This window comes from Lissotriton vulgaris, chromosome 1_1, assembly GCF_964263255.1.
Source record: "Lissotriton vulgaris chromosome 1_1, aLisVul1.2, whole genome shotgun sequence".
Taxonomy (NCBI): Eukaryota; Metazoa; Chordata; class Amphibia; order Caudata; family Salamandridae; genus Lissotriton; species Lissotriton vulgaris.
Window position 1 is genome coordinate 222,381,618 of NC_141685.1, and position 25,097 is coordinate 222,406,714.

The following is a 25,097-nucleotide window of genomic DNA, read 5'->3' on the forward strand; positions in this document are numbered from 1 at the left end:
TTTATTTATTTTTATATTGTTTACATTTTTTAAATTATTTAAATGCTATTATTAATTTTTGTTTCTCTGCTATCCAACACTTTCCTTACAGCTGCTCTCACTGGAGTGGGAATTGTCATTTTTACCCTTTTGCTGCCCAACACGTTCCATACTGTTGCACTCACTACAGTGGGAATAGTAATTTTTACCTCTCCACTCTCCTGCACTTTCCCTACTGTTGCACTCACTGGAGTGGGAATAGCCATTTTACCCCTCCACCATCCAGCATGTTCCCTACTGTTGCACTGTCTGGAGTGGGGCTAGTAATTCTTTTCCCTCCGCCATACAACATTTTCCCTACTGCTGCACTCACTGGAGTGGGATTTGTCATTTTTACCCATTTGCTATCCAACACTTTCCCTACTGTTGCACTCACTGGTTTGGCACTAGTAATTTTTTCCCCTCCGCCATCCAGCATTTTCCCTACTGTTGCACTCACTGGTTTGGGACTAGTAATTTTTATCCCTCCGCCATCCTGCACTTTCCCTACTGTTGCACTCGCTGGAGTGGAAATAGCCACTTTACCTCTCCGCTATCCTGCCCTTTCCCTACTGTTACAATCACTGGAGAGTGAATAATAATTCTTACCTCTCCGCAATCCAGCACTTTCCCTACTGTTGCACTCGCTGGATTGGGAATAGTAATTTGCACCCCTCCGCCATCCAACACTTTCCCTACTGTTGCACTCACTGTAGTCGGAATAGTAATTTTTACCTCTCTGCTATCCAGCACTTTCCCTATTGTTGCACTCACTGGAGTGGGAATAGTAATTTTTTCCCCTCGGCCGTCCAGCATTTTCCCTACTGTTGCACTCACTGGAGTGGGAATAGGAAATGTTACCCCTCCACTATCTAGCACTTTCCCTACTGTTGCACTCACTGGAGTGGGAATAGTAATTTTTACTCATCCGCTATCATGCACTTTTCCTACTGTTGCACTCACTGGAGTGGGAATAGTAACTTTTACTCCTCTGCTATCCTGCATTTTCATTACTGTTGTATTTATTGTACTGCAAAATGTATGTTTTAATTTTTTTTATGGTTAAATGTTTGAATTGGTTATTTCGTCAATTCAAAATATTGATATATGTATATATTTAATTTCTATATATTTAAATTGAAAAATTAAATAAAGTTAACAGTTAATAAATTATATTTAAGTACATGTATGTATATGTGTAAATTGTTATGTTTATATGTTTATATTTTTGTAATTACGTTTATTTGTTATATTTAGTAAAAATGTATATTACATTTATTTTATTTTGTTAAAAAAATAATATTTAATATATTTATTTTAAGTTATATATATTTTTAAGTTGATATTTTGTACATCTATATTTTTTACTTCAATAATTTTTATTCGACATTCTTGGACTTACCTGTTTAAATATAGGGAGTCAATATTTTGGTATTCTATATGTTTGCATCAGCATTTTTGTATATCGATGTTTTGTACATCGATATTTCATCACTGAACCTATCTATCCATCTGAATTATGTTCAGTGGTGTTGCCTGCGTGTCAAGGGCCATAAATGCAACAAGAACAAGCATCTGCAATGCAAAAGGTCTTGGATTTAGACAAGTTTGAGCTGTTAGCATTGGAAATGTCAAAGCCTTTTATTTATGTTTTGGTTTTTAAAACGTAAATAAAAGACATTGCCATTTACAATGCCAATACCTTTAACTCTCACAAATGCAAGATCTTTTGTATTCAAAATGCTTGAAGGTATTGCTGAGATGCCCCCTTCTGTCTCCCATGACCCCTGAAGAGCTCCCTATTTGTTACAAGTTAAATAAAGGAGCTGGTGGTCACACCTGTGCATGAGAGACCCTCTGCCCTCCTACAGTAAGAGAAACTCAGCAAAGAAAATAGTGCTTACTGACTAAAAAATACGTACCCTGTAATATCCGAAGTAAAAGGGACAGTCCTCATGGAGGTTACAAATAAAGACAAGGGGGTACTAAGGAGGGACTAATAAGCCTAACAACAAATCAGATTCCATCTTTTAAGAAAGGCACGGACACAAGCCAATGACAAATATGGGCGCAGAGTGGGCTGGGCTTCAAGTACATGCTCCAATACTGCATGGCTTGTAGCGCATGCGCTGCCCAGGCGCGACCTAAAAATGGGCCCCTCAGCTCTGTAGTAAAATCAAGGCAACTGGGGTGTAGTGGGCCCATCTCCTGCTCTTCTCCCTATGCCTGTTCAAGTCTTATGAATGAATGAGGTGTCTTATAAAGTGCACAGCTACTACTAGAGTGCCTGGATGCTGGGCAAAGAACGGGCAAGAAAAAGGAATCAGTCCTTAACCCCTTCGCCGCGGGACAAATTCCCCGGCGGTGCGAGCGGGTCGGGCTGGGCGTGGCGCTCGGGTACTCAGGACGGCTCCGGCCGTCATGAGTCACAGTAGGCGTGTGCTCATGATGGCCGGGAGTCGTCCGAACTCTGCCCACTGGGTAATTATCCCGCACAGGTGGGGAATTAATTGCGCGTGGGCGGAGCGGCAAGGTTCGGGCGGCTCCCGGCCGTCATGAGCATACTGAGCATGGAAGGTGTTAAACAGATGGCCTTTTAATTGTCTATGAAACAGTTTCTTTCTCTGGAATGCATCTGCAGGGGAAGTTGAAGGTCATTCCATTGTTTGGCTGCTAGAACCGAGCAGGCAGAGCCACCCCACTTCTTCCTTTTAGTGAAGGGGATACACAGAAGACAGGCTGACCAAGAGAGGAGGGCTCTTTGAGGGCAATGCAAGGTTAGCCTTTTGTACAAGTATGAGGGGCCAGTTTTACAGGAGGCCGAGCCTGCTATAGTCTGAGCCGTAAAGATGGTCCTTTTCTTTACTGGTACCCAGAGTAGCTGGATGTGGTACAGAGTGATCGAGGCATATTTTGGACGAATGAATAGAAGGCAGGCTTCCATGTTCTGAATCGTTTGCAATCTATGGATAAGGTAACCAGAAAGTCCAATGTATAGGACATTTGCAAATCCAGTCTTGACAGAATTAGTGCCTATAACACCGTTTTATGGGCCTCCCATGGCAGGAGTTTGAGAAGTTTCCTCAGCATCCTTAAAATCCAACAAGCGGATTTCCAGCTCAGTGGCTCCTCTTATCTTATGCCCGCCGACCTACCCCCTTCCTCACTCCTTATCTGGCTCCTTTCGTTCCCTTTCTTTTCTCAGGCCCCTTTCCACATTCTGTCACATATTCTTCCTTCATTTTCTTTCATCCCTTTCTTCTCTCTTCTCGTATTTTCGTATTTTCTGTCCCTCCGTGTCCCTCCTCCTCTCTCCATCTCCAAAAAGTAAGCGCAAAGCCAGCGCTCAGCCAGTCTCTAAATTAACTGCAGTTGCTGTAGTGCAAGCTGAGCCCCTCCCACCTTTGGGACCAGGTGCCACTGCACCAGCTGCACCTCTGGTTGCCATGCCAGATTGTGCTCGCATGCGGCTGCCTGCAGTGACTATATGATAAGAGCGTTAAGCTGCCCTGATGAGAAAGAGAGGGGGCACTGGAGGAGAGGGGCAGTGGGAAGGGCATGACATCTTTCTCAGAGTAAACAACTTGACATTTGTTCACGTTATAAGACTCGGCAAAGGCCCAGACGTTTTACATAAATAGGACTTTACGACATAAAATGGTCTGTATTCGTTTTCGCACGCTTGGCTGTCTAGACTTTACCTCATACATGGCAATATTTTATAAGAGGCAAGTAGGAGCAGGGCCGGTCCTAGGCATGGCCGGTATGGGCAGCTGCCCAGGGCCTCGTGCTCCTGGGGGCTCCGCCGCCGGCCCCACAGTAGATTGCAGAACAGGGGGCCCACTGCCAACCGGCCCCGGCCGCCCCGTGGCCCGTCATGAAATTAGGTTAAAGAGCGCTGCGCGCACTCGCGCAGCTGAGGCAGTAACTAATAACAGTCACATTACAGTAAGGGCAGGCAGTCCGTCAGTCACCGTGCACGGCGCACGCACCCTACAACCTAGCTTAGTGACCCCTAGATTAGTGGTGGTGGTGCCGTGCGCAGTGCGCGGGCGCCAGGCCAGGCCGTTAATGATGTGGGTGCCAGGGCCGTCAATCTGGTAGCGTGCGAAAGCGCTACCAATGACGGCCCTGGACATCATTTCAGCCAGCCCCCGCTCTGGAGTAGTTAACAGAACTGTGACGCAGCATGCACCCCGTACGCGCGCTCCCTTGCTAGGAGGAGGGTGGAGTCGGGAGTCGGTTCGGGACGGGCCCCGTTTGTGGATGTTGGTTGGCATAAGTTGGTTAACGTTACGTCTTAACACCATCAACTCTTATGATTTTCCCCCCCTGCGCTGAAAATCTGTAAAACCCATTGTTCATGACGAGCTCAGCTCGGCATGAGTGTACGAGAGGTGTACCTCATGACGAGCTGAGCTCGTCATGAGCGTCGAAGGGGTTAAGGTAAGAAGTGAGACCTCGGCTCCTGCTATATTATTATATATACACATTATGATGAAATTTCATACGAGAGAGACTCCTGGTCCATCGTTGTCATAAGTTTCTACATTAAGCCCTGAAATCCTTGCTGCGTTTCTTCGTGCATCACTGCAGGCATTCACTCATCGCCGATTATTTATTCATCATCCTGTACCGGGTCCCATTATCTAATTGCTGTTTCTTCATTTCAAAATTAATAAGAAAGTCGCATGGCTTGTGGCGTGTGTGTCATAAAAGCCTTTCTCCAGACTCCCAGATGCCATAGTCGCTGGCGAGGCACAGTCTTCAACTTTCAGCTCTCCCTGCCTCGTGTCGGTGCGTCTTTATGAGATATTTACCTTATATTGCGGTATCTTGCTTCAATATTTCTCTTATGTTGGGGCATCTTGTTTTGAGTATGTTTTTAATCCGTTTGTGGGTGTCGCTGGGAGGTGCCCACCTTCTCCCCAAACTGAGGCACAACAACCTTGAAGCTGTCACTGCTCACAAATTATGGGTCCCTCCGCTTGGCCCTATTCTGATTTCTTGGCAGGTACATGACATCACTTCCTGCGTTTCCTTCCTCCTGCCTGTCTCCCTCCCCTTATATAATCTAGTAGATGCATCCTTGTGTTATCTCTCTGCTCATGCCCGGCCCGGCTGTGGGTGGGAACATGGAGGTAGCTCACTACAAAGTCAGTGCCTGCCACCTCGGCGGTGTGGGAACTGAAACCAGCAGTGACAGACTGCCCCTGGCCCTCGCCACATGCAATCACTATTGGAAATTCCAGTGAACCAGTTTCAACTGGTGCTTCCTGCGTCTAGTCGCAGAGTATGTTTTTTAGACTTTATTAAACTATTGCCCGAAGAAGTTCTCTAGATTAAAAATAAATAAAAAAATAAACATGCATGCCTTTAGACATAGGCAAGGAGTTCCTGCGGATGAAATCAGCTGAAATCTACATAGGTAAAATAAGTTGCACCTAGTGAAGTGCGAGCTCTCCTACGCAGAGTAGAAAAGCAATGTGCTGTCTTCTGCATTTATGTCTGCAAGTCGCCAGGACCTCCTAAGTGATGAGTTTGGGCTACAACTCTTTGCTCTTTTTCTTGCACAGATTGAGCGCGTGGAGGGGGCAGGGACCAGGGGTCAATGTCTCTGACTTTTCGTGCCTAGGCAAGAGGTGATGGAATGCAGGAAAACAGTTTGAGGGGAGGGGGATTCGGGGACATACCCAGTGTCCTGCAGAAACGCACGCACCACATTGCCCCGAGACCTAAAGAGTGCAGGCTCATGATTTATAGATTTACTAGCAGCCCGTCCCGACCTTGTCCGGGAGCATTTAGGCTTCCCCTACCCCTGCCTGCCCCGACATTGCCCAGCAGCCCGTGGCCCTGCCAGCAGCCCGTGACCCGCCCGCCCCGTCCCCCACCTACCCCGATCATTGTTTTAGTAATTTCCCGTCCCCTGCCTGGCCCGACACCCGCGGATGTATGCCGCTACATCGGGGTCAGCTACATCGCACGCTGTAACATCGCATCTATTACATCGCTTCCTCCATTACATCGTGACCAATGACATTGCATCCCTTTGCAACGCGATTGCATTGCTTCCCATTGGCCCGAACATCACCCCGCAGTACATTACGTCGCAGGGCAAAACAACGGGGTTTTTGTGTTTGCTGCAAGAACCCACCTCTTCCCCTGCCCCCCCTTCCGTCCCCTTCGACCCCAAATCTTCTACTTTTATTACTTTGTTAGTATGGTATATTTTAATTTGTAAATTGCAAGTAATGTAACCCTATTTTTTTTTAACTCTTTTTTTTAATTTTAGCCTGTTTCGTGTAAGGAAAGCACATGCAGGTCTGGAGATCCGTCCTCCCTTGCAGGCCCAATCCATGCTTTTCCAGTTAGTCTTAATGGCTCACAAAATACCTCCTGTCTTTACTGATGGAGTTTTTTCACTTCCCGTTAATACACATTTTGCAAAAACTCGGTATTTGTCCAGTGCCACCTAATCACCCATAAGGGTCTCTAGACTTTGGGGGCCGCAGGGGAGATTACGTGAGCTATTGCCCTGAGTCACATGATGCTGAGCTGATCTGCCTCATTACGAGCAGCACGTGTATTTGCCATATGTGTGGCAACTCCTCTTACGGCAAGTATCACAATTATTTGTTTTGTAATAAATATCATCAGCTCCAACGTGTCAATAATTATTGGGGGGATAACGCTCAGTATTTAGTAAGACATGCAAACAATTTTGGTGCGGAAAGCAAAGAAAACATACATGTTACGCCCCCCCAAAATGAGTAGGGTGTTATTTATTGACCTCAATAAACGTTGACTCTGCATAACGTTATAAAGTGTGATAAATGCCACACCATTTACCAGACGTATGTAATGGGGGTATTAGACTTCGCACATTATCTCTCTACATTTGTTAAAGAATCTCTACAATTCTCAGTAAGTGGCAATTCAAATTTTTGAGTCCTTGTTAAATTGTTGGGACGATTCGGGTAATCTCTGCATCACGTTAGTTTTCAAGTGATAAGGAGTTTACCAATTTTCCTGAAATGTTGGCATTTGTGAGAAAAGCTGTGTAACAGTTGGACCATAAGCTTTGCCAAGAATCACGCATATGGGGTTAGACCATGCGGGGTGAGGGAAAGCGGGAAAAGGAGGTTCACTTGAAAGGGGATCTCTATGGGCATTGGGGTTTGGGGCATTGGGGTTTGAATATATTAATACGGCCGTCCTGCTGTGAAGACAGCACCATCCAATTCTTTCCGAGCCTCTCTTTGGTGCAGCGGATGGCAGCAGATAATTCTAAAAACTGGCATGGACATTCAGAGGCCCACTGGAGTTCAAATAACAATAATTGTAATTTTGGGAACATCGGCATAATACTAATTACCTGAGACACCCCACTTGGCCATTCACCTTCCATTCATCCATCCATTCATCCATCCATTGATCCATCCTTCATCCATCCGCACCCTACCAGCCCCACATCCATCCATCCATACACCCACCCATTCTTCATCCGCCCATCCATCCATCAATCCATCCATCCATGCATCCATCTTGCCTTCCACCTTTCACCCGTCCAGCCACACACCCTTCGTCCGTTCACCCACCCTCTCACCCATCCATCCACCGGCCCATCATCCATACATCATTCATCCATGCAACCATCTTCCATCCACCCTTTCATCCATCCAGCCTTTCTCCCGTCCATCCAACCACCCAGCGTTTCACCCGTCCAACCATACACCCTTCATCCATCCATCCATCCATGCATCCATTGATGTACATGACGAAACAGCTTTGAATGTACACGTACATGAATAATGATACAGCATACAATATTGACAGTATTAATGCCCTAACATCCTGAACATCGCATTTTTTTTTCTTTACGTAATTTCTCAAAAATGTTCATGTGGAATTAATTCTTTGTAGCAGTTGTTGCAAGTTCGGGATTTGAACTGCCGACTTTCCCCTTCATAAACGTTCCGTTTAGCTCTTTATACTATCATACATTTTTATTGGGAAGCTGGTATTTAGAGACCCAGCTTGTCTTCTGTGAATGGTTATTTGGACAGTCAGCGCTGTATTATATTGTTCGGCCAAATATTCATTTTTGTGCATTACAAACGACAGTCACTCACCCTCTCACCCATCCATCCACCTATCATTCATCCACCAGCTCATCATCCAAACATCATTCATCATGCAACCATATTATATTGTTCGGCCAAATATTAATTTTTGTTCATTACAAACGACAGTCACTTACCCTCTCACCCATCCATCAGCCCATCATTCATCCACCAGCTCATCATCCATACATCATTCATCATGCAACCATCTTCCATCCACCCTTTCATCCATCCATTTATCCACCCAGCCGTTCACCCGTCCAACCATCCACCCTTTCATCCATCCATTCATCCACCCAGCCTTTCTCCCGTCCATTCAACCTCCCAGCATTTCACCCGCCCAACCATACACCCTTCATCCATCCACCGTACATGGATGTACATGACGAAACAGCTTTTCATGTACACGTAACAGAAAAATTATACAGCATACAACATTCTCAAAAATGTACATTTTGCATAAATTATTTGTAGCAAGTTGGGGATTTGAACTCACGACCTTCTCCTTCATAAACGTTTCTTTTATCTCTTTACGCTATCATAAGTTAATTAAGAAAAGCTAGTCAGTCAGCATGGTATTTTTTTTCCCCCACATTTGTATCTTCATGTGCCTCAGCGAGGTATTTAATGTAAGCTCATAATGTTTATCTTCAGGTGACAGCATACAACATTCTCAAAAATGTACATTTTGCATAAATTATTTGTAGCATTTGTTGCAAGTTGGGGATTTGAACTCACGACCTTCCCCTTCATAAACGAATCTTTTATCTCTTTACGCTATCTTAAATTATTTATGTATCTTCATGTGCCTTCATGTGTTTATCTTCAGGTGCCTCAGCGTGGTATTTACGGGTATTAGCTCATAATGTTTATCTTCAGGTGCCTCAGCGTGGTATTTGCCGGTATTTATTTCAACATCGTACTGTTTGGATCAAGTGCCTCATATTTTAACAACTGTGTATTTATAATGTTTAGCTTCATGTGCCTCAGCGTGGTATTTGCCGGTATTTATTTCAACAGCGCCATCCAAATCATGTGCCTCAGCGTGGTATTTGCCGGTATTTATTTCAACAGCGCCATCCAAATCATGTGCCTCAGCGTGGTATTTGCCGGATTTATTTCAACAGCGCCATCCAAATCATGTCCCTCAGCGTGGTATTTGCCGGTATTTATTTCAACAGCGTCACCCAAATCAGCCTCCAAACAGCCACCCGATGCAGATGCTATGCAATCACGAGCGACTTAAAGGTCCATGCGATGTTATAGCATACGTCGTAATTCCATGCGTTCTGAAGCCTGCCGAGATGTCCTAGTCGCGTTGGATGGAAGCGCAATGCAATACTTTCGTTGCAACGGGTGTTTCCTGACACCCGCCTTCCCCGACACTGTCCCCGGAGCATTACCTGAGCCGCAGGTCCTCATTTCACCGCTCCTCGCGCCTCAGCCACCGGTCCTCATGTCTCCGCTCCACCGCTCTGCTCCTTATCGCCTGTCCACCGCCGCTCCTCCACCGCGCCATGTCCGCCACTCCTCGGACGCCTCTCCTCCCCGTGCTGATGTGAGCACGCACCTCGCGGCCGGTGCTACTTTGGGGGGACTACTTTTTTTTAAATATAAATATTGTAAATAACGTTTTTTTTTGTCATTTATATAGCCTATAACCATCTACACACCCTAACGATTTCAACGGTGTATTGGGTGTGTAGATTGGCGCTGTGGTTCCTGAGTTTACCCGCCTCAAATACTGAAAGTTATTACTTTATTATAGTAGTATAGATTAGGGGGGCCTCACATCTTCCCTTTCGCCCAGGGCCTCAGAAGGCCTAGGACCAGCACTGAGTAGGAGAATTAAAAAACAATAATCAGGAGATTGCATTTCTCTCATTCTCTTCTATTGATGCAGAAGTATTTTTCAGCCTGAATCTGGTATTTTGGCATGTATGATTTACCCATCAGTCATGGATCATGAAGGCAGCTCTGGAACACTTTTTAAACATACCTAATTTTGGTAAGCTAAAAATACTGGTCACACTAGTCAGGTGGCATTCCCGCCAAGAGGAGAAAGGTGTGACATAAGGGTCAGAGCTACCGACTTCGGAACTGGGGACTCTGGGCAAATCACCTAATCTCCCCGTGTTTACCAAAACCTGAATGTGTCCTTGTGTAATGTAACTGGTGCGCATGTATAGCGCTCCAATATCTCAGCGCTATATAAAAACTGCACACAAAAAAAACATTCGGCGGGACAGTTTCCTGCTCGGACTTGCGTTGTGTCCTGCTGGCCCGGGGCCTCCGGGCTTGCGTTGTGTCCTGCTGGCCGGTGCTGCTGGTTTGCCAATGATTGACAGAAAGACCGCCCCACCCCCTTCGCGCGCGCGTACTCGCAGAGCGGTGTGGAGCAGAAGGGACCCTCTGTGCAGCTGCGTCTACGACGGGGCTCTCGGGAGAGTGCGGGCTCGAGGACCTGTGAGCACGGCGCGTGCACTCTGAGGCAGGTAAGGAAGCAGGCGGTGTCGGGAAATAATGGACTTTTCACATTAAAGAATACATCTCTTGTTCCTTATATCTTGAGGAACGTGCACACCCTTATACTTTGACATCTTGTCAGTAAAATAGTACAACCTCTGTTAACTTTGTGTAGGATATTTGCGTAGCGCAGAGTAACTACCTGTTCGTATGGTTTCGAAGCGCGAGCAGAATCTGGGCTCCGTTCTGAAGCCATCGTATTTGTGACTCGAACGTGAATTTATTGGTATGGTCCGATTATATAACCAGGCCCACCCAAACTTTGGCCTGGCCCACCCAAACATAACCCTTGGCCCTGGCAGTGACGTCAGCAAGGCCAGCAGAATATGGCCACTGCAAGTTAAAACGTTCTTCGAACGTTATCTTTCTTTAGGAGTTGCGTGATTGGGCCTGGGCTCGCACCCCCAATCACGCATCTCCTATTAGGCAGGTGGGCTGTGTCCCCGCCGACTCGTGCAGGTACATTAGGGGCACTGCGAAGGGGACAAAGCCTTTCGTTGGAACTGGATTTGTGGATAATTAATTATTTTCTGCTGGTAAAGAGGAGTTTGTTTTGCCGTTTCGTTTTCCTGACCTTCCTGACCCCTTGAGCTGTTTGTTTAACCGATCCGTCTGTGACAGAGTTAGTAAGGAGCAGGTAAGAGAATGTGTGGCTATTGTGTTTTTTAAATCTGTAAGAAAGACATACTTAGAACGCCGTGTTTATTTCATTTACATCGTGTGTTTAAATCGTTGGTATCATTCATGAGTGGTTCTGCAAGGATGCACGACAACTAAATGTCCAAATAACCTTGGGGATTGTTGATCTTGCTGGAGAGCGTTCTTTTTTTTGGTTTGTAGTATTTAAATGAAATAGAACTGTAGTTAACGTGGATAGCCCAGTGGGTTACTGCCTTTGTCACAGAGATCCTTTGATACATAGGACAGTGTGATCAAAGACGTGTATACAAACCAGAATGGTATAATTAGATTTTTTTTTGTATTGCTAGTTAGTTCGAATTTTCCCAGTATTTCATTATTCTAATGTTGCAATACAGAGTTTGGGCAGATATAATTTCTAATCAGTATAGCCAACCACTGGGGTATGCTTTAAATCCTGTGTTTGTGGTTCTCCAGACCCAACCCTCTTAATACATATTGCCCAGCAACATGGATGAGATGTGATTCCTACACCTGGTAATCTTCATTAGCTTATGTGACATTCCCTACAGGCTGATTTGGATACTTTTATGAATCATTGTATCTGCATAATGTGTGTGTGATGTACATTACTGTGATACCCTACACTACGAGTAGCGTTATACAAGAAATAAAATGCATATGAGAGAGGGGCTATGGAGTGATGATGGGCTCTGTTGGAGGGTGGCAATGAGGGAATCCGAGGGGGCATCATGAGGGGTGGAGATACGGAGAGATGGAAGGCACTGGTGGAGGTTGTTTGTGAGGGAGTCTGAAGAGGAGGTCATGGGGGAGGGGCTTTGGAGTGATGAGAGGCACTGGTGGAGGGTAGTAGGAAGGGATTCCGAGGAGGAGGTCATAAGGGGGAGTTGCTTTGGAGTGATGAGGGGTAGGAAGGGAGTCTGAGGAGGAGATCATGAGGGGGTGTTGCTTGGAGTGATGATGGGCACTGGTGGAGGGTGGTAGGGAGGGACTCTGAGGAGGCGGCCATGAGGGGGGTTGCTTTTGAGGGATGGGCACTGGTGGAGGGTGGTAGGGAGGGAGTCTGAGGAGGAGGGCATGAGGGGCACTGGTGGAGGGTGGTAGGGAGGTAGTCTGAGGAGGCGGTCATGAGAGGATTGCTTTGGAGTGATGGGCACTGGTGGAGGGTGGTAGGGAGGGAGTCTGAGGAGGAGGGCATGAGGGGCACTGGTGGAGGGTGGTAGGGAGGAAGTCTGAGGAGGCGGTCATGAGAGGATTGCTTTGGAGTGATGGGCACTGGTGGAGGGTGGTAGGTAGGGAGTCTGAGGAGGAGGTCATATGGGGAAGAGGCTACGGAGAGATGAAGGCCAGTGTTGGAGGATGGCAATGAGGGAATCAGAGGAGGGGGAGGTCATGGGGAGGAGCTACGGAGAGATGAGGGGCACTGGTGGAGGATGGTAGTGGGGGAGTCTGGGAGGAGGTCATGAGGGGCACTGGTGGAGGGTGGTAGTGGGGGAGTCTGAGGAGGCGGTCATGAGGGGGGTTGCTTTGGAGTGATGGGCACTGGTGGAGGGTGGTAGGGAGGGAGTCTGAGGAGGAGGTCATGAAGCAGAGGAGCTTTGGAGTGATGAGGGGCACTGGTGAAGGGTGGTAGGGAGGGAGTCTGAGGAGGAGGTAATGGGGAGGGGCTATGGAGCGCTGAGGGGCACTGGTGGAGGGTGCTAGGGAGGGAGTCTGAGGAGGAGGTCATGAGCGGAAGAGGCTACGGAGAGATGAAGGCCAGTGTTGGAGGATGGCAATGAGGGAATCCGAGGAGGGGGAGGTCATGGGGAGGAGCTACGGAGAGATATGGGGCACTGGTGGAGGGTGGTAGTGGGGGAGTCTGGGAGGAGGGTGGCAATGAGGGAATCCGATGATGTCATGGGGGAGGTGCTTTGGAGCGATGAGGGACACTGGTGGAGGGTGGCAGTGAGGGACTCAGGAGGAGGTCAATGGGGGGAGGGGTTATGGAGCGATGAGGGGCACTGGTGGAGGGTATTTGTGTGGGAGTCTGAGGAGGTGGTCATGGGGAGGGGCTTTGGAGTGATGAGGGACACTGTGAAGGGCAGGAAGGGAGGGAGTCTGATGAGGAGGTCATGACTGAAAGGGGCTAAGGAGAGATGAAGTGCACTGTTGGAGGGTGGTAGTAAAGGTGTCTAGCGAGTAAGAGGTCAGTGGTGGGACACCAATAAATAATTTTGCACCAGCGCTATAATAGACCCTGTAATGTTTTTGCTTTTTAATTAGCAGTTGGGTCATTAGGGCCACTGCGTAACATATTTTAAAGTGTGTGCTAATTATATTTACTCTTATATTCAGGGTTTTCAGTTTGAAGGTGATTTTACAAATCTTTTTAGTGGGATTATGGAGAATGAAACCAGGTGGTGCCTGATATGGGGCTGGGGATCAAGGTTAGCTGTGAGTTAAGGTGCACGGTAGAGAGATTGTAGAAAATTGATTATCAGGCCTGGAAGGGAGTGTACTGCAGAGTCTGGGGTCAGATGGGGGTAATAGTGAAGAGAGATTCTCTCTGAAGGCTGGCAACGAGGCAGGCTGAGTAGTGTTACTTGCCTGATACTCCCACCTCAGAAACCTCCTCTGCCACACGGTCTGGAGAGTCCACAGAGGGAGGAGGCCACATATGGTCTGGGGAGGCCACCGATGGAGAAGGTCACACACAGTCTGGGGAGGCCACCGATGGAGGAGGTCACACACAGTCTGGGGAGGCCACAGAGGGAGAAGGCCACACACAGTCTGGGGAGGCCACGAGGTAGGAGGCCACACACGGCCTGGGGAGGCCACGAGGGAGGAGGCCGCTCATGGCCTGGGAAGGCCACCGAGGGAGGAGGCCACACTCGGCCTGGGGAGGCCACCGAGGGAGGAGGCCACACACGGCCTCGGGAGGCCACCGAGGGAGGAGGCCGCACACGGCCTCGGGAGGCCACCGAGGGAGGAGGTTGCACACGTCCTGGGGAGGCCACCAAGGGAGGAGGCCACACAAGGTCCTGGGGAGGCCACCGAGGGAGGAGGCCACACATGGCCTGGGGAGGCCACTGAGGGAGGAGGCCACACATGGCCTGGGGAGGCCACCGAGGAGGAGGCCACCATGGTCTGGGGATGCATCTTTGGGAAACCGCAGTTCAGAAACCACTAGCCAAATCTGGGACGTAGTCACCCAGATTTTGTAACCTGTTCTAAATGAGAGCTCTAGCCTGTAAGGAAATGAATGTGGACTCTTCCAAAGAGGTTACAGGGTTTGCAGCCGGAAAGCGGCATCACAATGTCTTTCAGATGAAGATGACCACTGCCTCCTAATATTACTGGACCTCTCATCTGCCTTCAACATGGTCAAAAGATGGAACCAAATGGATTTCATCAACAATGTTTTTCTCAGGTTTTCCTCCTTCCTTTCCTACCAACCCCAGTTTATTCACTTGGGCATCTGCACATCACAAAAGATCCCGATCATGTCTGGAGTCTCCCAAGCCTCCATACTGTCTCCTGTCATCTTCTACCTTTGCATGGAGCCGCTTGGTGCTCTGCTCACACATAACATTTATGATGAAGCTGGGGACTGATTCAGTTAAGGAACATAGAGGCTAGATCTGTTAAACGTTAACGCAATAATGCGTCTATGACCATAAAAGTATTATTTGATAGCTACGTAGGTCTGAATTCATTATCACACGTGACAAACACGGAAACGGAGAGGCCTGACTGGATAGTCGGAGCAGCGAAACAAGTTCGATGAGGCGCAAGCACTCACAACTGAAAGATTGAATTCAACCGTCATTAGAGACAGAGAACACCAACAAAACGTAACTCGCATCACTTGACAGAGAAAGTACATTTGGACTGGTTTCAAGGGAAAGCTCTCACTCACAATAGTGTCCTACACTTAAGTACCAGCCCTGAGGAAGACCTTCTTAGAATCCTCCTGGTCCCCCACCCCCCTACGAAGGTCGAAATGCGTCCGCAACCCCTCGCTCACTTTTTCACCTCAGGAGGCCAAGAGTATCGCCAGACCTAATTTATGAATTCATGGACAGACCAGTTTAGCCAATTAATAGTGGTTTATATTCCCCTAAAGTGCTCAAGGTACTCTCTGACCTCATCAGTCTTTGGACCGCTCATTGAATGATTATCGAGGATAAGTAGGGCTCTCTATCCCGATATATGTCTATAATGAAGTAGGACATTTCTGATCAATGTCTGTTGTTCAATACTGTTGAAGACTTGTAAATAACCATTTTTCTTGTATGTTTGTTTTTCATGTAAAGTATTTATTGTGCTACAGTCTAAAAATTTGAGAAAGACTAAAGAAACTACCTTGATGAAATAATCTAAAAATGTAATTTCTGCATTTATGGTTGCCTGTCTACCTACAATTACGAGTTGTAACAAGATATCAAGTTCATTTATTGAAAACTTACGGAGGTAATGAATTCAGACCTACGTAGCTCTCAAATTAGTACATTTATGGTCATAGAGGCATTATTGCATTCACTGCTCACACATAACAGCATCAAGATTCCCCAACACGATGATGATACACAACTCTACCTGAAAGTCTCCTCTGTTTCAGACATCCAGTGCCGCAGACACTGCTTGCAGATCATTCAGACCTGGATGTCCAGTACTATGTGAACCCCCAACTATCACCAAATGCCAAATCACTAAGATTCTCCATGAAAAACTAAAACAAAGACAGCATGGTCCCAGCTCTCTCATCTGGATGGTGGACCTCACACCTACTCCATTGCTGCCCATACTACACTCTGGCACCCCTTAGGGCACCCTACATGTCGCAGCATGTCTCGTCCCGGGCCTGAAGTAATATGACCACATCACTCGCATTCTGATGGAACTGCTTTGCCAGCCAGCACCATCTTGAAAACCAGCTGCTCCATTTACAAAACCATCACAACCAGCATCTCAGCTTATCTTGCAGACAGGCTCGCCATCTCTGGTGGTTCTCGACACACCCACACCCAGAAAACACTCAGACTGTAGATAAGAAGTATAAAATAAAAATAAACAAGACAACAAATCTTTTCCACCTATGCACCTAGGATCTGGGGAAGCGTCCCCTTATCCACCAGGGCTGCTCCATCACTGCTTCAATTTAAGAAAGAGCTGAAGTCTAACCTCATAAAAGAACACTGCATCACACTACATTAACAGCCCACATGTCAGCTTCCTCTCTTATTACTCATTGACTTTGTTTGCCGTTGACCATGAACAGTGCTCTGATGCCTTTTGGCTAGGTTAGCACTACAGAAATATCACACACATACATAACGTGCACATGATAAAGGTGCACAGCCAACTATGGGCCTCATTAGGATTGCGGTTTTTCCGCATCCTCTGGGCCGGCGGAAGTGTCCGCCGGCCCGGAAGATGCGAAAAAACCGCTGCGGAGCCTTCAAAGACCCCCCCGCCAGATTAGGATGGCTGGGGGGTCAGGAAGACCGTCCGCCGGTTTTCCGCCACGGTCGCCTTACGACCGCCTCGGAAAAGCTCTAATATGGAGGCGGTGTCTAACAGACACCGCCAGCCATATTAGGATGGGGGTAAACAGATGCCTTTCCGCAGTGGCTTCTCTGCCGTGGAAAGGCGTAAGGAGATTTCTTTGGGGGCCCGTTGTGGGCCCCCAGAGTGACAGGGGCGTGGGGGGTGCACATGGGGGGTACCTATGGTACCCCCCTGCATTTGCATGCATTTTTAACATTGCGGCGGGTGCTGATTCAAGCAGCACCCGCCGCAATGTTAAACATACAGGATGTGACCGCCAGGGTGGCGGTCACATCCTAATCTGCACGGAGGGACCGTCGCTGCCCCTGCGGACGGTCCCTTCTACTCTGGGGTGGCGGACGGACGAAGGTCCATCCGCCATCCTTATGAGGCCCAAAGTACCTAAACGGATAGCGAATAACCCAGTTATAGGGGCCTCAGCACATGTTCTACAATGACATCCCTAGATCTTCAATTACAGAGCCTTCATGACCAGCACCCCCTCATAAGCTCTCCACTGCTGGCTCTTGAAACACCTGCAGCCTAGAAACCATCAGACTGCTGCTAAGGTGTGTAAAAATAAAAGCAGGCCTTTCCCATCAATGCACCCAGGATCTGGAACACCATTGTCGTAGCCATCAGGACTGCCCAACCAGCAGGCAACCAGGTGGTTGGAAGAACTAGGGAGACTAGGCAAGAGTGGGGCAGAAAGACCCCTACAGCTAGAGAAATGGTGAGAATCCATTTCAAACCCAAAGGAAGAGCGAGAGCTCTGCCAAGTATTGTTGGATGTGTTACCTACAGTGCGTACACAGGCCAACATCTCACACGGCTAAGATATCTCTGTCAAAACTACCTTAGTTCTGTAAGGGAGAGGGTGCAAGATGCTTGGTGTCTTAGAAGAGAAAAGGGTTAGCACTGGTGGGTGACTAATATCAGGATGGAACTCCAAGAAAATATCAAGTCCTACTGGGCAAGTAATCCATAAATTCCTAGTAGGAAGGGGCAAGTGTGTGTAGAGGAAGGGCGATAAGATGTCTTACGCACAGAATGGCAACTGTGGGTAAAGCGAGAAAGCATTTTCTACTTTGTACTGGGCATTCCTTGCTTTCGCAAGGGGCTGGGCTTCCTTGGTGTGCTGAGGTATAAACGGGCAGTGGGCATTCACCATCGTGTCATCATGGGAAAGCATACTGAGTGCCACACTGGGGGATCTCGGGAATGTTTGCTTTAAGGTGACACAGCTGTACACCGGATTTATATTTCACCCCAAAACATTAATTTATAATTTCAGAGAAGTTGTGATATTCTGTAGTTGTAGTAATGCAGATGCAAGGTTTTTCCACATGGTCTAGGGTTGCCCTGGAGTCGAGCGGTGCAGTGAGGAGGTATTCCTCATCTTCTTAAACCAGGTCATTGATAGACAGATGAAGCTGCAGCATGAGGTCTGTTTTCTTGCCCTATTCCCGTTCCCTAAAAATAAGAGAGCCGCTTGCAAGTTTGCGGGCCTACCCATTGTGCTGGTGAAGAGGCACATAGCATGAGGTGGAAGGCTTCAGCAGGACCAACCCTGAGAACATGGAGTTCAAATCAGAAGCGATGAAAGGTCTAAATGTGAGAGTGCACCACTGCGTATCTAAGCTCAGAGGGGGGTGAGAAGACACAACTTGGCTGAATCCTCTGACATGCTTCTCACTGACATTGGAGAGAATCACACCTGACATAGCTTGGAGAGGCTAAATACAGCTTAGGAGTTAGCTTTGCTTCAGAACTACTGGCAAGGGTGTGTAGGAAATTAAGTATAATAATGAATACTTTGGGGCTCATTAGGATTGCGGTTTTTCCGCATCCTCGGGGCCGACGGAAGCCACCGCCGGCCCAGAGGATGCGGAAAAACCGCAGCGGACTGACCAAAGACCCACCGCCACATTAGGATGGCTGGTGGGTCCTGGTTTCCATCCGCAGCTTTTCCGCCGTGGTTGGCTTACAACCGCGGCGGAAAAGCTCTAATCTGGTGACGGTGTCTTTCCAGACACCGTCAGGCAGATTAGGATGGGATGTAAAACATGCTTTTCCGCGGCGGCTTTTCCGCCGTGGAAAAGCATGTGTAACTTCACTGCGGGGGCCCGTTGCGGGCCCCCTAGGTGAAGCGGGGTGTGGGGGGTGCACATGGGGGGGTACCTATGGTACCCCCCTGCATTTGTATGCAGAAAGCGGCAGGCACCGCAAGGTGCCTGCCTCTTTCTGCATGCAAATGCAATGACTGCATTTTTAACATTGCTGCAGGTGCAGCTTGAAGCCGCACCCGCCGCAATGTTGAAAATAGAGGATGTGACCGCCAGGGTGGCGGTCACATCCTAATCGCACAGGAGGGGACTCCGCAGCCCATGCGGACGTCCCCTCCTCCTCAGTGATCGCGGACGGACGCAAGTCCGTCCGCGATCATAATCGGCCCTTTAATGTTTAGTTATATTAATTTAATTGATACAATAATTATGTAAATTGTGTAATTAAGATATTGTTTAAGTCATATATTAGGTGTGAGTTGTTGCATTTGTAGAGGTAAAGTGTGGTAAGGTAATTAAATACAATTCTTTTATTGTCAGGTAAATATTTTTATTAATTGTTTAATTTATAATTATGTAACTAAAATTGTTACATTTATGTATTAGGTGTGGGTTGTTTCTTATGGATAAAGGGTGGTAAAGTAATTAAAGATAATTATTTTATAATCAGTTAATTATTATTAATATTTTAATTGGTAATTATTTATGTAAAATGTGTAAATGTTCTAATGTTTTTTAGATGTGTGTTGTGTAGTATGTAGAGCTATAGGGTAGAAAGTATTTTAAGTAATAACACATTTAAAAATAGTTAACTATTCCTTTTTAATTGTTATTTATTGTTTCATGTGTTAATTCTGTTGTAGTTAGGGATTTTAATTTTAATAATATTTGTAATTAATTTTTGATATGTATTAAACATTGTATTGCATTCGTAAATTGTATATTTTTTCAAAACAATTATATATATTATTCATATTTAAATATTTTTAGTGTGTGTATATATGTATGTGTGTATATATATATATATATATATATATATATATATATATTTGCTAATATTTTATGTTCTTGAAGTTAATTCGTCTGTTTCTAATCTTTCACAAAGTGCAGTGGGTGTAGTACATTTTACCCCTTTGCAATCCAACACTTTCCCTAGTCTTGCACTGGACGGAGTCGGAATAGTACATTTTACCCCTCTGCAATCCAACACTTTCTTTACTTTTGCACTGACTGGAGTGGGAACAGTAAATAATACCCCTCCGCAATCAAACACTTATCCTAGTGTTGCACTGACTGAAGTGGGAATCAGAAACGTTGCCCCTCCGCAATCCAACACACTGTTGCACTGATTGGAGTGGGAATAGTAAATTTGACCCCTCCAAAAATCCAACACTTTCCCTACTGTTGCACTGACTGGTGTAGGAATAGTACATTTTATCCCACGCAATACAACACTTTTCCTACTGTTGAACCCGACTGGACTAGGAATTGTAAATTTGACCCTCTGCAATCCAACACTTTCCCTACTGTTGCACTGACTGCAGAGCGAATAGTAAATGATATTCCTGTGTAACCCAACTGTTTCCCTACTTTTGCACTGCGTGTAGTGTGACTTGTAAAGTTTACCCCTCCTGAGTCCAACACTTTGCCTACTCTTGTATAAATTGTAGTGGGAAATGTATATGTGTAATAGTATATGTGTGAATTGTAAAATGTGATAGTTTACTTTATATTGGCTAAATTTACATGATCACATTTTTGTTTAGTTAAAATTATAAAATGTATAATTATGAATGTTTTATTTGTAGTAAATTATATTTTTTTTATTTTACTTAGGGCCAGATGTAGGTGGAAAGATACCGTTCGGTAACGGCCGATTTCGGCCGTTACCGACTGGTATTTGTAGTTTCAGATGTAGGGGCCTAAATATTACAGATTCTGTAAATTTACTGATTCCACATGTGTGTGCCACATGGCACACAAGCCTGATTCAGGGGTGCAACAGGGTGTCAAAGTGACACCCTGTCCCCCTTGTCAATTCAGTAATTTTACCAAATCGGTATTTACCGATTCGGCAATTGCCATTGGTTCCTATGGGCCTAAAGGCAATTACCGAATCGGTAAATACCGATTCAGTAATTACCGATTGTTACCGATTCGGTAATTAATTCGGTAAAAATACCTACATAGCATTTACCGATTTGTAAGTACCGAATTTGTAAAATTCGGTATTTACGAATCCGTAAATACTAATTACCTACATCGGGCCCTTAATCTTTTATTTGTTTTTAAATGGTTATGTACATTTCTTTTTAAATGGTTATGTATACACACATATATTACATTAAAAATACTAAATTATAATATAAATTAAAATGTATTTAATATTATTTTTAATTAGATATATGTCAATATATATAAATATATTCAGGTTCTCCTTTCCACCAAAAGCAGCTGAACTCTTGCCGGTCGGGTGCACTGCAACGTGAGGATGGACTCACGAAAATATTCCAAATAAACACTCCCAAAGGAAGAAGCAGGCACTAACGGGGACTCCCACATATTACTTCAATGTGTCTAAAAAGTAGATGCGTTTCGCTTTTCGCTTTTATCAATGCTGCCTGAACCGCTGTGACGTAAGGTCAAATACAGAGGGATTCTCGACATGTAGGCCGGTGGTTATATAACTTCGGGGAGTGCGGTCATCAGAACGATCTCTATGGATACAGTTGTTCTTGGAAATATGGTCCGCGGTACGGGCAAGGGGAACAATTAAGAGCGAAGTGAAATGGCTGAGAGTATCTGGCTCCTGGGGAATTCAGGGGAAGCCTATACAAGATTTCATTAATAAGGGAAGACTAAGTGCCAAGTCATAGGGAGGAGGCCACACACGGTCTCGAGAGTCCACTGAGGGAGGAGGCCACACAGGGTCTGGGGAGGCCACAGAGGGAGGAGTTCAGTCAGTGCAACAATAGCGAAAGGGTTTGATATGCATGGTAACATGGCGGCAAAATAAACCGGTATTCACTGCAACATTTTTTATTTATTTAAACTTTTACCGCGCACAGCTACCCACAGTGGGTTTCCCGGCGCTAGGGATAGACTGGAGAAGAATATATCAGATAGCCAGCATGCAGGTAACCAACTGCTTATGTGAACAACAGCGTTTTCAGAGCTCTGCGAAAACGAAGAAGACTGGTCTCTATTTTAAGGGCTGTGGGCAGGGCGTTCCAATATTTGGGACCAAGATAGGAGAAGGAACGTCCCCCCATCCTTGCCAGCTTAAATCTTGGTATAGAGAAATTGCCAATTTCCGAGGATCGTAAGGTCCGTTTGGGCCTGTAGGGTTGCACCAGCTTCTGTAAGTAAGTAGGTGCAATGCCTTGCCTGATTCTAAACATGTAGCATAATGTCTTAAACTTTATGCGGCTGGGGATTTTCAACCACTGAAGATCATACAAGGCAGATAATGCCGAAGTTCTTCTAGGAACATTCTTCAAGAGACGCGCGGCTGCATTTTGTACAACCTGCAATACTTTAACAGTGGCTACATCAGCACCCAAATATAGTATATTGCCGTAGTCCAGGCGAGATGTTATCAATGCCTGGACAACCGTTCTACGGGAGGGAATAGGGAGCATCCATAAAATCTTTTGTAGCCACCTAAGAGTGGAAAAACAGGTTGCTGCGACCTTAGTGGCCTGCTGCTTCATTGTTAACTTGTCGTCAATTTGGACGCCCAAGTTCCGTACAGCATGTGTGGGTACAGGAAGTGAACCCATCTCATTTGGCCAATGCTGAGGACCCCAGAGGTTCTTATTTTTCCCCAAAATGACCTCCTCTGTCTTCTCCCCATTCATTTTAAGACAATTCCTCTGCATCCAGTCAGCCACAAGAGTGAGGCCCGACTTAAGTGCAGAGGGGTTATTCTCGTCTTGTCCAGATAGAGAGAAGACGATCTGGGTGTCATCAGCGTAGGAGAACGGGGTCAGCCCTGCCTGTTCAACGATGTTAGCCAAGGGTTTTACATAAAGATTGAACAATAGGGGGCTGAGTATGGACCCTTGGGGGACACCCAGCTCTGAGGGACAGACCGCTGATGCCGCCTTAGGGGAGAAAACTTGAAAGGTTCGCTCACCAAGAAAGGAGGCCACCCAGGCTAAGGCCATACCAGTCACACCAAGAGACCGCAGAGAGTCGAGAAGGATGGAATGTGACACGGTGTCGAAAGCTGCGCTCAAATCCAACAGGATGAGCGCCATAGTTTCACCCTGATCGACACCGTGTCGGAGACTCTCTGTCACCCCAAGAAGGGCTGTCTCGGTCGAGTGGCGAGACCGGAAACCCGACTGGGAGGAATGTAAGAAACCAGAACTTTCCACCAGTTCAGTGAGCTGGGTATTGATGTGTCTCTCTAACACTTTAGAGAAGATGGGTAGCAAGGATATTGGACGAAAATTAGCAAGATTCGAGATATCAGCACCGGACTTTTTTAACAAGGGCACTACCATAGCGTGTTTCCATGGCTGGGGTACATGTGCCTCAGTAAGTGAGGCGTTTAACAATTTGACAAAGATCTGATGGGTAGAGGAATCTAATTGTTTAAGTATTTTAGCTGGAAGTGCATCGCACGGAGAACCAGAGCGCACACTATTTAGACAAGAAGAGAAAGAAGCATTGTCTAGAGGCTGCCATACAGAGAGTTTGGCGACGTCATTAGCATTAGCAGATGACTGTACAGCGCCAGATGCAAGAGGTGTTACCACCGGAGACGGGGTAAAGAGATCATAGATCAGGTCGACTTTTTTTACAAAAAAGTCAGCTAAGGATTGGCATCGAACCACGTCAAGCGCGGGGGGCGTAGGAATAGAGTCCGCTCCTGTCAGTTTTTTTACAACTGAAAAGAGCACCTTAGGGCAGTTTTGTGCATCTGAGACTAATTTTTTAGTAAAATCTGCTCTGACTGTTTTACAGCTATTATGGTAGCCCTTCAGAGCTTCTCTATAAGCTACTTTGCGAGTTGGAGAATAATTGCGCCTCCATTTTCTTTCTAAAATCTTACATTGAGTACGAAGGCACTTAAGCTTGTCGGAAAACCAAGGTGCAGGGGGATGATGAGACATAGTTTTCTTAGATGTCAAAGGAAGCCTGGAATCAACAGCATTATTTAACCACAGACCAACTGCACAACATCAACACAGTACTCTCTTCATTGCCCTTGACAATCCTCCAGTGGTAAAGCCTTTTTGAACAGCTTAAAACATGGTGGCAAGTGATTCATTTAATTTGTGATCAGCATTAATAAAGGTGAAAACAGAAATGCTTCTGCTGATTTGACACATTAAATTAATGTGTGGGAGTCCCCATGATTGCTTGCTTCTTCCTTTGGGAGTGTTTATGTGGAATATATTAATATATATGTATGTGTGACTTCTCGAATACAGTTATAAGTGTTATATTTTATTATAAAAACATAACATCAATTTCATTTTTATTATATTAGTGTTATTTAATATATGTAAGGTTTACTACTTAAATGTATGTATGTTTAAAAAAACGATATTGTAGACAATGATATTAGTGACAACGAATTATTTTCTTGAAAATTTTTGTAATTGTCATAAGTATAGTAGGACGATAATTTTTTACATCGATATTTATGTCACAATATTTTTGTTTGGCGATATTTTGAGAGTGAATATTTTGTCAGTGAACCGCATTCGACTCCCCCAACCACACCAAAAACTGCCTTTAAAAAGCCTGAGGGTCTGGTCGGATGACTCCCTTAACGGTGTCTCACAAGCAACAAAGTTTGAGGCAACATGCTTCGGCATTCTTAGGACGCTTGGAAAAGTTCTTCATCTACTCCACCCTCTCTCTGAGAGACTTGTAACCCAGGGTATACTCTCTTGTCTGGATTACAGAAACTACCTTTATCTGGGTGCTTCCAAAGACCTTACACAAATTAAAGATGGTGCAGAATTCAGCTAACTGAATTTTGCACAATGTCCCTTGAAGCCACAATGCTCCCCAAAGCCTCAAAGATCTTCTTTGGCTCCCTGTGGCAGAGCGGATTAAATTTAAACCCCACTGCATAGTGCATGGGGCCCTCCTGGTAAGAGGGCCACTGATCTCTGATCTCCCCCTGTTTTGCAGACGAACAGTGCACTCC

At 46.0% G+C, this 25,097-nt stretch overlaps 1 protein-coding gene across 4 annotated transcripts in view; it reads left to right on the forward strand.

The window, feature by feature from the left end:
• LOC147740938 (acyl-coenzyme A amino acid N-acyltransferase 1-like) overlaps positions 1 to 25,097 on the forward strand; it is a 162,801-nt gene that overhangs the window by 13,207 nt on the left and 124,497 nt on the right. The window contains exon 1 of one of the 4 annotated variants that reach the window (XM_086952224.1): positions 10,381 to 10,636. The exons of 1 other annotated variant lie outside the window; for it this stretch is intronic. The gene's annotated coding sequence lies outside the window, so the exon portion shown is untranslated. Of the gene's footprint in view, positions 1 to 10,380; positions 10,637 to 10,970; positions 11,305 to 25,097 lie in introns of those variants that run through there. 2 more of the 4 variants (XM_086952226.1, XM_086952225.1) reach the window with 2 other exon arrangements.